Genomic DNA, 13157 nt, shown 5'->3' with positions numbered 1-13157 from the left:
CCTTCTACCTGTCACAGGTGGCAGTGCAGTTGCCTGCCAAGTTCAGCTTTCTTTTCTTTCAACCCTCTGGGAGACAGATCTACACCCAGCCTCTTGCATTGTATATTTTTCTGCTGTGAATTAAAAAGCAATCTATTACATCACCCTAATTCCAGGGGAACATAGCAACGGTTTCCATGAAGCAGCAGCACCCCTCACTGGAGTTGAAGTGAGGAGACAGTACATAACCTCCCCCCCACACACACATCCTCTACCTGCACATCTACAGCACACCAAAAACTCTCTAGACTCCAATTTCCTACCTCTCTCAGCTTCTTGGACTTTAACTCTTTTGTAATCCACATGGTTTAAAGATACTTCGTTCACATCCAGCACAGGGCATCTGGCAACTCTTGCTTTGGAATATGGGGTAGTGGGCACCCTTTGCCTTGGAGCTTCAATCAAAATTAAGACTAGAATGTTTTCATTTTTATATTGTGTAACAGTAATTAAAATCAGAATTTACAGAAGATCCAAGGAGAAACACTTTGAAAGAAGTTGAAAAAAGGAATATTTATAAGCAAATTAAATGTAAATTTTAATATTTTAAATATGTGTATTATGTAGTTACAGAGACATGTGTATTAGGCCTCCAGAACTGATCAGTCCTATTCTGGAAAAAGAGTTATACAGAGGAATTTCACAGTCACTTGGCAGATGAGCAAGGGAAGTCTGAGGCAAGAGATATTGCCCAGATGATTAGAGGGTTCAGGTAGCCATATAATTTAATGCCCAAACCTGACACTTCGGGGAAACAAAGTGAGCACTGTGAACACACCGAGCTGACAGATGTAAACCAGAACTGTCCCAGACAAACTGGACACGCCATATATGAATCAAAATAACTGCACACTGCTGACTGGTAGTAGAAACCAGCAATGAAATGGATTTCTAAATTGAGCCAATCAGTGGACATTCACTCCAAGAGGAACGTTAGTGAGAGTGATCAGAATGGGGACATGGAAGGCATTTTAATTTGTAACTAATGATGACAGCACGTCAACTCTCAATGTTCTTTCTGAATGAAGGATGGTATGCTTTATGGGCCATATTCAAAAGGCATTATACCAGAAGTCAGGTTTGATTAATCATTCAAATAAATACAGTTGGATTAGTAAAAATTAATTAAACTAATAAAAAATATAAACTAGAAAGAGTGGTCTAGATGTCCAAGCACGTGTGTTTGACTTGAAAAAATGTGATAAAGATAAACATGCTATACCAAGGTACTTAAAACAGGGGACTAGAATTGCTTAGAACTGGAGCCCAGCTAGAATACTTAAGGGAGGATGGGGGAAAGGGAGAGATTTCATTTCCCAACTGGCATGCCATTTAGCTAGAAGTGGTACTTTGGTTCCATCCCTTGAAGCTTTTAAAAGGAACTTGGAAACATACACACACACGTGCACATGCACAAACACACACACACACACACACACATCAAATAAACATTAAAAGTTAAAGCTATGTTCCCAGTTGATGATGAATTTAAGTTAAATTAAAAAGGAAGAATTAAAGTACAAGACTAACTGCCTTCAATTAAACATTATATATGGCTCAACAATTAAGATACCATTGGTTAACTACAAACTAGAGACCAATAATAGTAACTAATAGTTAGCTGCATGCAGCTTACATGGTATTACTCCTCAAAATAACTCTGAGGGATGAGAAATTATTATTCACATTTTACAGATGATGAAACCCAGATATTGTGAGGTTAAGTAACCCTGTCTGAGGTCACAAAGCTAGGAAGTGATGGCAATTAGAGATTCAAATTCAGGGATCATGCTTCTACCAGGCTGAAAAGCTCTTACATTCATCAATTCTTTGTGCATGTGTGGGAGAGGAAAAAGGGAAAGTGTCTCTAAGGGCAGATCTCAGATTGGTCACAATCTGATAGGTCACAGATTGATAATTTGCTTCAGGATTTCAGTTGCTACACATCACCAACCTTAGGGTATTAAACAGCCTAGACAGAGGTTATGGTAATGCAGTTCAGCATATACATCAGTGCTTTCTTTTGTGCGAACACAGCTACTTTTCTTTTTCAGTGAGATTAAAAAATCAGATCTCTCAATTTCAGCTGATTCTGATAAACTCTTGGAAAGGCAAAAGGGTATCTTCTGGAACATCCCAGAAAGAAAAAAAAAAAAAAGCTGCCAACGTGGCTCTGTGGGTATCCGAAGCCATTGCAGTGTATACACCTTTATCTTCTCCATTGTTGTGTCACTGCTCCTTGATGTACAGTTGTCTATTGGAAAGACATTGTGAAATTCTATCTTATGAAAGTCAAATGTGTTTGTGGTAAGATAATAGTAATGAAATACAAAGGAAGAGTGATTTTGCTTCTACTTGGGCACTCCTATTGCATTCCACAAAGAATGGTGTTGGAAGGGGAACTTCTAGCATTTTTAGAGTTTCACTATTTAATAACATTTTAATTTTTAATACATTCAAGTTTCTAGTTTTAGTGACATTCACAATGGAATATACAAGCACACATGTCTTCTAAATATCCTTGGCTCTGTAAAAGAATCAGTGGTAAAATTGTTGCTGTAGTTTAGATGTTCTGGCTGGGTTACAAAAGCAGGCAGTTGTTTAACAAGTTAACGTTAAATATTAAAGAATAAATGTAGCACTAAAGCATTAAGTTTAATTGTCTCTGGCTACATATAACTCAGTCTTTGGTGAAAACAAAGTTAGTATATCAGAGTGGAAAAATTAATGACAGTGAAGTTTCGATTTTGAAATTAAACACAATGTATTTCTAAATATAGAAAGATGCCTGGAATTTTACCTTTAGGATTTTATCTGCAGCTCGGAGCCTATTAAGGCTATTTCCGTGTGCCTTTTTCTCTTTTGTGCCTACGTCACCGATTTAAGGTTTTTATTTATTTAATTTTAAGAAGAAAGAAGAGGTTCTGTAGAAAGCATTGTGCCTGCTAACCACAAGTAGGACTAGAAAAGGACTAATGGGGGGGTCGGAGGGGGGGGGGTAGGGTCGTTGCAAGCGGGCGGTGTGGCAACATCGGATGATAAGAAGGAAGATTATACAGCACTCCCCTGTAATCTTATTCCACCCAAGAAATTTGGGAGAATGCGAAAAAGCAGCAGCCCAGCATTCTTGAAGGGGCGTGGCTTCCCTCCAGGGGCTGTCCAATCGAATTCCTTCAGAGGGAGATACCCCGAGAAGATTGATGAGGGTTGCTAGGAAACAGGAGCGTCCCCCTCCCGCCTGACCCAGAGATTGTTCTGCACAAGCCCTCTCCAGGGGCTCGCAATGTGCAGCTGAGCAGCGTGTGGGGCAGAGCTGCACATCGGCCTCCCAGGCTCGCTCCCTCTTTCTCCTCCAGCATGCGGTCCTCCGGTTGCTCGGGGACCACAGGAGAGTTCTTCCAGGGCTGACAGCCCCGGTTCCCCCGCTTGCCAAGAGCTCTAGCAGAGCTTCAAAGTTAGAGCCGACGACCTCCCTGCAGCCCCACTCCCCTTCACCCAACCCCTCCGAAATTCACCAACCTTTGCAGGCACTGCCTAAGGATTTCAAACAGACGTGAAGCAGCCAGCAAAACCGCCCTGGCTTTCTGTATAATAATCTGCTCGTCTAGGTACCCTGGCTCACTGAAGACTCTGCAGATACACCCCTGTTAAGGGAGGGAGGAAGGGGGAGGAAGAGGGAAAGGGAGGAAAGGAGAAAGAGAAAATGAGAAGGAGAGAATGCCAGAAGGTCCGTGCCTCTGCCGAGAGTCCCAATTAGATGCGAAGAATTCAGCCCGGCCAAGGTGAAGGAAAGTTGCTTCCAAGCCTGGGAAGTGGGTTTGCCTGTGCAGAGAAGGAGAGGCACTCGGCTGGGAAGCGCTCCCCCTCCCCTCCTCGGAAGACCACTGGGTCCCCCCTTTTCCCAACCTCCTCCCTCTCTTCTCCTCCCACCCTGCCTTTTCCCACTCCCCACTGACTCGAAGCCTGGAGGCTCTACCGCCAGGCACTGGTCCAGCACGCAGCCTGGAGGGGGCGGGGGCAGGGGGCACTGTGACAGGAAGCGGCGCGCACAAGTTGGCCATTTCGGGGGCAAAATAAGTTCTCCCTTGGATTGGGAAAGGACAAAGCCGGCAAGCTACCTCTTTTGTGTCGGATGAGGAGGACCAACCATGAGCCAGAGCCCGGGTGCAGGCTCAGCCGCCGCCGCTGCCACCACGGTCAGCTCCAGTCCCTGCCGGGAGTTGGCGGTTCGAGGTAAGGGGCCCAGAGGAGGACGTGCCCCTCTGGAGGGCGCCCAGTGAGGGCGCGGAGGCTCGGGGGCCGCGTGGCGCAGGCTCAGCCGGGAAAGTTGAGGCAGAGCCCGGACCAGTCCCTGCTGTTCTGCCGGGGGTGGTGAGGATGGGGGACAGAGGCAAGGTGGGTGTGCGTGAATGAGAGTTTGTGTGTGTGCGCGCGCTCTCGTCTGTGTCTCTGGGAGGGAGGCAGATCTCAGGGCACAGATCTGCGGTCAGGGTGCCCAGGGTTGGAGAGGTGGAGGGACTAAGTGGCACTCGCAGACGCCCAGGGAGTGCAGTCTCATCAGCCAACCACCTCCAGCCCTGCCCTGGGCTCAGGATAGGTTTCTAATCGGGGATTCCGTAAGCTTTGTGCACTGGAAACCGTGGGATGACTGGCTGCCACAAGGGCGGTTTCCTGTGGGCGCGAGGTTGCCAGGCGAGGTGGGCAGCGGTCAGTGGGTCCTGGTCCCCGTCGCTTCTGCGAGACGCTCTGCTGCCAGAGGCGGCCAGAGGTTTGCTCTCCTGCAAGCACGTTTGGCAGGGATCCCTAACTCGATGTCCTTTGCTCCTTTTGGCTTGAGCGAAAAATCGAAAAGCCAGACGGGGAGCCTATCTCTTCATCGATCCTGTTCCAGTTTCTTATCTGACAGTGAGATAACTCAGAGAGGGCGGGAGATTCGCGATCCAGAAATAGACTAGGAAATATATCCAATAAGCTTGTTTCTTAAGGATTGCATTTAGATTTCCTTCTAGTTCCTTCCCTGGATTAGCAAACGTAGATTCCCAAAGATGTAGCACTCTCAGATAGATATCTTAAGGGGACATGCCCCTGCCTTTTAAGTATTTTAAAGCATTGTAAATTTTAATAACAATAAAACTGTATACTTCTAATGGTCTGTGCTCAAGTGCTCAGCTAATTTACTAATAAAGTTATTTATACTGCTATTTGAATAGTGATATGTTTGACATACACAGCGAGATAGTTACATATCAGTATATTCAAAGTTGAGATTAGTGTGAGTTAAGGATCTCAGAAGCACTTCATTACTTTAAGTTTCTTTGCTTAAATTTATCTGTGCTACATGATCTTAGAAGTGTTCATTAGAGCTATGTTGTGTTTCTTTGGAAGAAAAAAAAGCATCGATTTGTAGAGAAATATTACTCATTTTCCTAAATTTAAGTCTGCTTTGGTTTATCTGATCACATATTTTAAGGCTGTTACCAGGACTCTAATTGTTCATGTAAATATATGTAATAAAGGCATGACAAAAACATTTAGACTGCCAATACCCTAAACTCAGGTAGATTACACACTTCCTACCAAAGATGTTTAGGATACTCTATTTGTTAATACTTCTATAGTGCTATGCACATTTTCCTCAAAACAGCCCAATAGAATTTGAATAGATTTTGGAAGTATTATACACCAGACTTTAATAAAGTGATCTATTCCCTTCCATCATGTGAGTGTCTGGTATTTACAAAGATTTCTCACACCTGTAGGTTTTAGCTGTTCATCCTTTCAAGTTCTGATCACCCAGCAGGAGTGCCTGGGTATTTTGAATAGACCTGCCCTAAGGCTGTCTTGATTTCTGTTCAGAGTAACACAGGTGCTCAGGATAGAAACAGGAGAAGTCTTAAAATTTATATTTTCACAAATAAGACAATGAAAATTTCATAGTATCTACATTCATTGGGCTAAAAGGAATGATAAATGGTAAAAATAACTTTTAGAATTGATAAGCCCCTCCCCCCCCAAAAAAAACCCCTACTCATAAAACCTCTTGTTCTGTAAGCTAGATTCATGCCAAGGAAATGCGAAACTCAACTTGCAGAAAAGTATGCCAACAAAAGGAATAGATTAAATTTGGAGACAGGGAGAGAGAGTCACCTCTTGATTTAATTGAATGGGATTTTTCAGACTTCAGAAATATCTAATCAATACATTGAGAAAAGGTATGGAAGTCTACAAAAAAAGAAAATATTATAAATAATGAAAATATATTCTATGGTCTTTTTTAAAAGTTGCAGTGTACACATGAAAAGAAATGAGGGTAAGTCAGATGATTTACCCCTACAATTACCAAACATCAAAATGAGCCCACCTCTGATTTTATGTCACTGCAATTAAAATTGGTAAGTTAAACAAATGCAAAGGTAGCATAAAATGCAGTGATCTTTATTTTTTATCAAATTTAAATTAATATTTTTATTGAATGAAAGAACTAGGATAATTGGCAAAAGGTCACCTGTCTCACTTCTCTACTTCATGACAGGTGATCAACCAGAACCACACAGAGCGAGGACAGTCTTATTTTGAAAGATTCCCAACAATCACATTTTTACAACTTCCCTGGGTAACTTTTTCTCTTTCTCCTTTTATGTCAAGCTCTTTTTATCAAATTAAACCATTTTCTCTTTCTTGTCCATTCTAATAGATATCAGTCACAAAATCGTACTTGATTTCTTTCTCCAGGGTTGTAGCTACCTCCTGCCAAAATATAGCCCATTATCTTGGGGATGAAATGTTTCATTTTGTTGTCCTGCACTCAACATGGTCCCAAGATACCATTAAACAAAAGAAAATTACTACCTAATCTCCATTGAAAGCCAGCACAGTATGCATTTATGCATGTTTGAATATGGCCAGAGTTCCAGGGTAAGACTTGTTTTCTCCAGGGTTTACTCCCCAAAAAAGTAGTAATGTTTACTCATAGTTGTCTCACTTTGCTATTTTACAACTGAGTTTAGTGTGCATTTTTGTCTCTCCAGAGACTCTGCTAAATACATCCAATTCTGCATTACATGAATTCGTTGAAATTGCTCCCAAGAAGTAGCATAAAATTGTAGAAGATTATCCACCAAGACTGTACACATAAAATGAGTACAATCATAGTCATCATGGAGAAGGTAGAAACTATTAGGTCATCCCCCTCCTTCTTCTTCTAATGTAGACTTGGTCCCCATAGCACACCATATATTGGAGTACTTCAGTGCAGCCTGATTTTAAATGGCTAACGTAATGACTTCTTCCAGCACCTTTGAAAGACTATTTCACAGTCTAAGAGTTCTCCCTATCAAAAACTTTGCTGTGATATTCAGCCTAATTTTCCTCTGGTCCCATCTGACCTTGTTACTTATTCCCTATTATAACCCCTCTGGAACAGTCCATTCTCTTGCCTGATTTACAGTCTTCATCCACCCTTTATAAACAACTTGTAAAATACAAAAGCTTTATAGAGTTACAGGAGAGAACACAAAGGTGACAATTTTATATCTGGACATCTTTTCTAAATATTTAAGACACACCTTTCAGGTCATTCATATGTATGTGTGTGATTATACATTCCCAATAATTTATTTTAGTAATGTAAGTGTGAGAAAACTTTTCATCTCTGACATTCATGACCTACGTGAATATTGAGATAAGTAATGTTCTACGTGGATGCACATTTATGAGCCATTTTCATTGCAAATTTGATGTCAACAGAACCCTGTCAACGCCCACATTACAAGGGAGTTCTGTGACATGCTGGTCTGACGCTCCACTGAGCCCCAGAAGCTGTTGGCATGTAAATTCCACTATTGAAATGAAAGTGATTTCCATAATTAATAGAATGTGCTAGGAATATAATAGTGTCTATATTGATAGTTAAATGCATACATTAACATGATAGAGCAATTCTGTTAGAATACAGCAGCCCCTTCCTACTAAAACAATCTGAAAAGCCAGCAGAATTAAGCTTGAATTTATCACTCTGCTGTATCATGAAAAGTAAGCTCAAATCATGCATACATCAATATGGAATCTATTTAGATTTCTATGGAGGTACCATATGTGAAGGTTACTTTAAAAATAGAAAAGCCTGAAATAACCACAAGAGAGGAACAGGTTTTCACTTTGTTCACTTACAATCTGGTTCCAAGACATCCTTGGGTAGGATTCCTTAAGAGTCTCCAGCAAATATCTTGGTAGACTCACCAACCCACTCAACTGTTTCTTCAAGTCCCAAGCATTGAAAGGCAAGTTCTGCCAGACAGTAGAAGAGTGATAGGAATCAGGAAATCAGCTCCTGGGTTACACTTGGCAAGTCCAGAAAATAGCGAATCAAGAGTGAGGTGAATCAGCAGCTAAAAACACAACTTAGTGCTGTTCCTTTACTGCTTGGGGATCATTAAGATTGTATGTAGAAACATTTGCGTGGATTGTTAAGGAAACAAAAAGCAGAAGTGGCATTCCAAAACTGAAGATAGCTTTAGAGGGATAAACTTAGACAGCATGGAACAAATAACTTTAAAACCAGTATTCTCTCTTCTGAAGCCCCAAAGTGTTTTTATAGTGCCACTTACCACAGAGTGGTGAGTACCCTCAAAATGATTTTCCTTAGAAACAAAGCGGAAATTGATTCTCTTGGTATACGAAAAGTAGGCCATTAATATACTTGTGACTTCTCCCTGGGACAGACGCATTCTAAGAAGTCTGAGTCTACACAGAATGTATTATGTCCCCACCAAATGAGTAATCTTTTTATTGAGCTGGAAATCGTACACTGAACTTTTAGGAACAGAATAGAGAAAAAGATCTTGAAAACATTCAAAGAGAATCTATATAAGCATAGACGAAAGCATCATATTTGGAAATAAAATAATATATAGCGAGGTATCTCGACAGAAAGCTCACATTTTTAGTCCTTATTAGAACTTACTTCACTATCATTGCCTCTGCACAATATTGCCTTTGCCAACCCGCCACACACACACGACATTTCAGTAACTTCAGTTGGAAGAATATAGGTATGCACCAGACAGAGAGAAAATTTCAAAGCCGTGATACTAGACACACAGTTTGAAAAAAAATCACAACTTGCATATATGTAACATGGGAGTAGTATTAAGAGTATAACATTTTGACTAGATTACCCTAAAAAGAGATTACATTAAAGAAACAGTAGCTAATAGGGAAGCAACCAGTGAGTAAATATTATTAAGCACCTAGTATAAGCAAAACAAGATTCAGGACATACAAATGGGGACACACAAAAAAAATGTTAAAAGACACACAAACTCTCATAAACATGTTGAAGGTATTCCAAAAATCAAACTTGAAACTCTAGACAAGACGTTACCGGAATTGTCAACTGAACAAAAAAGTCTGTTCCTTCACTTAAAAGATGTATTTAGATTTTAAATTCCATATATAGATATTCTATCACCCTATGGAGACACTGTGCCAGATGCTGTAAGGTGATGAAACTGTCATAATGTCATAATAATAGATAATTATTGACAAATTGCCATGTTCTGAGACCTCTGCGGAAACATTGCATTACCTGATTTAATACTCACAAAAACCCTATGAGGTAGGTGCTATGATCCCCAATTAATAGAAGAGGAAATGGAGGCCCAGAGATACATTTTCTGTAGCTCGGATAGTTAACAAGGCAAGAACTAGAATTCAAAACTTACTTTCTTATGCCAGGTCCTATTCTATTTACTACCAAGCTACCTTGCCTCCCAATTTATGTTTTATGTGGGACTTCATTTCATTCACCAAATATTTTCTGAGCTCCAAGTAGAGGGACATACTTTGGTTAAAAAAGAGAGACAGACAGACAGACAGACAGACAGACAGACAGACATGGTGAGAGAAATGGAATCCGGAACAGAATTCAACAGGCTCAGCCTCTCTCCTCCCCGAGAGAGACACAATCTCTTCTGAAGGGTGAAGAAACACAAACAGAAGAAATAAACTAAGAAATTATTTACAGTTAACTAGAACTAAGGGGGAAAAAATGAGAATCAGAAAAGTCTATGAAGATCATAGGTTTATTAACAAGCTGAGAAATAAACATTAGGTGTGAAAATGTGAGAGAAATATACTTCCTAGGGCCTGATTTCAGTGAATATTGCAATCTGCACAACTAAATCCAGGTGGCAAGAATACAGTCTCACAGCTAGCCAGCGAGCAGGTGAATAGCATTTTGGCTCGTTAAGGCTAAAATGATGATATTTCTCTCTTTATGACCTAACTACTTCCCACCAAGGAAATGAGCTGGTAAAAATGTTTTGTAGACTAGTACAAATTTGAAATTTGTTTACCCAGCTGAAATAGTCATTCATCTGTATCTAAGAAACGCTCAGCATTTCACACATTTGGGCATTTATTCATAATATAGACAACAGCTTGAAAAAGGAAGGGCTCGAGGGTTTCAAATTTTAAACACCCTAAGAACAAGAGACGCAAAGCGACCTGCCAGAGATTCCAAAGGCTCAGTCAGTAGGGTGGCTCTGGGAAAACCCACAGACCTCATGATTCTCTGACCTGGGTGCTTTCCCACAGGCAGAAAACCTGCTGTCTTGGTGGCATGAATTTGTATTTCATTTCAGACAACCAAAGAGCTGAAATAGGAGTCTTTACTTGAAAGTCTTTCTCTGACTTGGGATTTGCCCTAGAGTATTTTATGGACATAAATCATAAATGGATATCACAGATCTGTCCCTCCATCTGGTGGAGGCAGTTTCTTTTGATTGTTAATAATACATAGCAGATAGATTATCAGTAATATTGTGTATTTTGCTTAACAGTTTCCATGCACCATGTGTTGGTGAATATAACATAGCAGAAACTGCTTTCACAAAATATGTCAAAATACATGCCAATTTGGGAGATGCCACTACAAGGTCAGAAATGGAATTTTTATGTCTCAAGGAGAAAAGGAGATCTGGAGAATATAATTAACAGTTTCTATTTTGAAGCATCTTATTTTTCCTAAAAAAGCAAAGACCCTCTACTTGCTAATGCATCAATCCCAGTGATTTCTGTCAAGTCCAGATATACTGGTGGCCAGACCATACCTCCCTTCAGAATTAATAAGGAGTCGAGTCATGGGACTTAGATCCTAACACATATCCTCCATAGACTTTGCTCAAGGCCTGCCCTTGGGAGAGATGTTTTAAAGAATGTTAAATCCCCAACTCCCTCCAAAAGAATCTCTTCCAGTACCTGTCTTCGTTCCTTAAGTTCTCTGAATTTTACCTAAAGTATTTCACCCAAGAAATACAAATGACTATATATTTATAGGTCCATGTAGTTCACCAACCCTCCAACACATTGGATTTAAAGGTTCATTTTTTTTCAGAAAAGCTAACTTCTTCCAGTTTGGTGGAGAGTGGCAGAAAGAACAATTATAATTTTTAACCTATTTCACAATTTTGCCTAAGTAAAGCCCTTCGATGGCTATGATTTCCTGAACAAACATGACGCAGAAATTTGAGAGGAAACCAATCTTTCCTATAGTTATTGAACAAATGACTCCCTGCTAGGAAAGCCACTGAGGGGTTATAGAGTGTTCACCCTCCCCACTTTTCTTCCTTCTAAAACTCTAAATGTGTATTTGTTGCTACGTGGTGTGGGTAGGGAATCTAATGATGATAAGTATGGTCCTCAGAGGGAAAGGGTTGGGATGTATGAAGTAGGAGAGAAAGAACCCTGAGAGACAGACTCAGAGCAGTTCCCCTTCGCCCTTCCCTTCCCACCCTCCCAGTTGGTGTGCAAACAACTATCATCCGCTCCCCTCGCTGTAAATAGTGTTTATCAAATTATTGCCCAGAAGAGCCTAGCTCAGAATCACCTTGAAGTCTACTTAAAATGAAGAATACTGGGACAGATGCATTCCAGACTAATTTCCTTTAGGTTGGGGTTCAGGAATGCATGTGTTAAATATGCGCCCAGGTTGCTCTCATGTACACTCAAGTTTGAGAAACACTAGTGTTTTTGTCAGCTCGGGCTGCTATAATCACATCCATAGACTGGGTGTCTTAAACAACAGACATTGACTTCCCACTTCTGGAAAGTGGGAAGTCCAAGATCAAGGTGCCAGCGGATTCGGTGCCTGGTAAAAGCCCGCTTCCTAAAGGACCACCTTCTCACTGTGTCCTCACGTGGTAAAGAAAGAGAGCAAGCTCTGGTTCCTCTTCCTCTTCTCACAAAGATACTAATCCCATCACGGGAGCCCGCATCCTCATGACCTCACCTAAACCTAATTACCTCCCAAAGGTCCCATCGCCAAATACCATCACACTGGGGATAGGGCTTGAACTTACGAATCTGGTGCACAGGAGTGTGGGGAATTACGGTACAAAATTATTCCCCACAGCAAGTCCACTCTAATTAGATTAACCAGTGGCCTCAAATAAATTCTGTGAGCCTGAGAATTAATTAATTCATTAAGCTCAGCTAATAAAGCACAGTCTCCATGACTTGGGTGAATAGATTCATTTTTTGGAAAACTCACACTGTTGTCGCTGCAAAGGAATTTTTCTTCTCTTACCTAAAGGAAATTCCACTAAGAGAACGCAAACACGTACAATACCTATCTTTTGGATATTCTTATTAGGAAACTTCCTCATTTTTGACCTTTTATGCTGTATTTTGTAACGGCAATACTGAGATGTTAGAAAGGGAAGTTACTGGTGTTGGAAGAGGATCATCAAGGAAAACGCTATTTCTATTTCTGAGAATAGAAATGCTTCTAGTTTGGTAACTGCACACTTAAAACTCAAATTGTCTTCGGAACTAGATCCTTGTGCGCTAGGGGATGTGGGGAAACGTTGTTTGGTCACAGTCATCCCCTTTGCCCTCCGGATCTGCAGAGCTGGAGCAAATGAAACAAAACAAAACAAAACTTCATTTGGCAACTTCTTATACATTCTCCCCTCAGCTTCTACTTCATTCAAGTGACTGGTTGCTTAGCTGAAGCTAGCAATCCTCACAAACACTGCCAAAGATAGTTTCCTAAGCAGCGTTCAGAGCCACGTGGGAAAAATGCTGGAGAGGGGAAGGAGGGGCGGGCAGCAGGGAGG

General features: G+C 41.0%; 1 protein-coding gene across 1 annotated transcript in view; it reads left to right on the top strand.

Annotated features, from left to right (window-relative positions):
* The first annotated feature begins 4092 nt into the window (after positions 1 to 4092).
* GRM3 (glutamate metabotropic receptor 3) overlaps positions 4093 to 13157 on the top strand; it is a 239238-nt gene continuing 230173 nt past the window's right edge. Inside the window, exon 1 of the mRNA XM_007170277.2 lies at positions 4093 to 4272. The gene's annotated coding sequence lies outside the window, so the exon portion shown is untranslated. The remainder of the gene's footprint in view (positions 4273 to 13157) is intronic.

Source organism: Balaenoptera acutorostrata, chromosome 7 (genome assembly GCF_949987535.1).
Source record: "Balaenoptera acutorostrata chromosome 7, mBalAcu1.1, whole genome shotgun sequence".
In the NCBI taxonomy this organism is placed as follows: domain Eukaryota; kingdom Metazoa; phylum Chordata; class Mammalia; order Artiodactyla; family Balaenopteridae; genus Balaenoptera; species Balaenoptera acutorostrata.
Note: the sequence above shows the minus strand (reverse complement) of the source record. Positions and strands in the feature narration are given on the sequence as shown.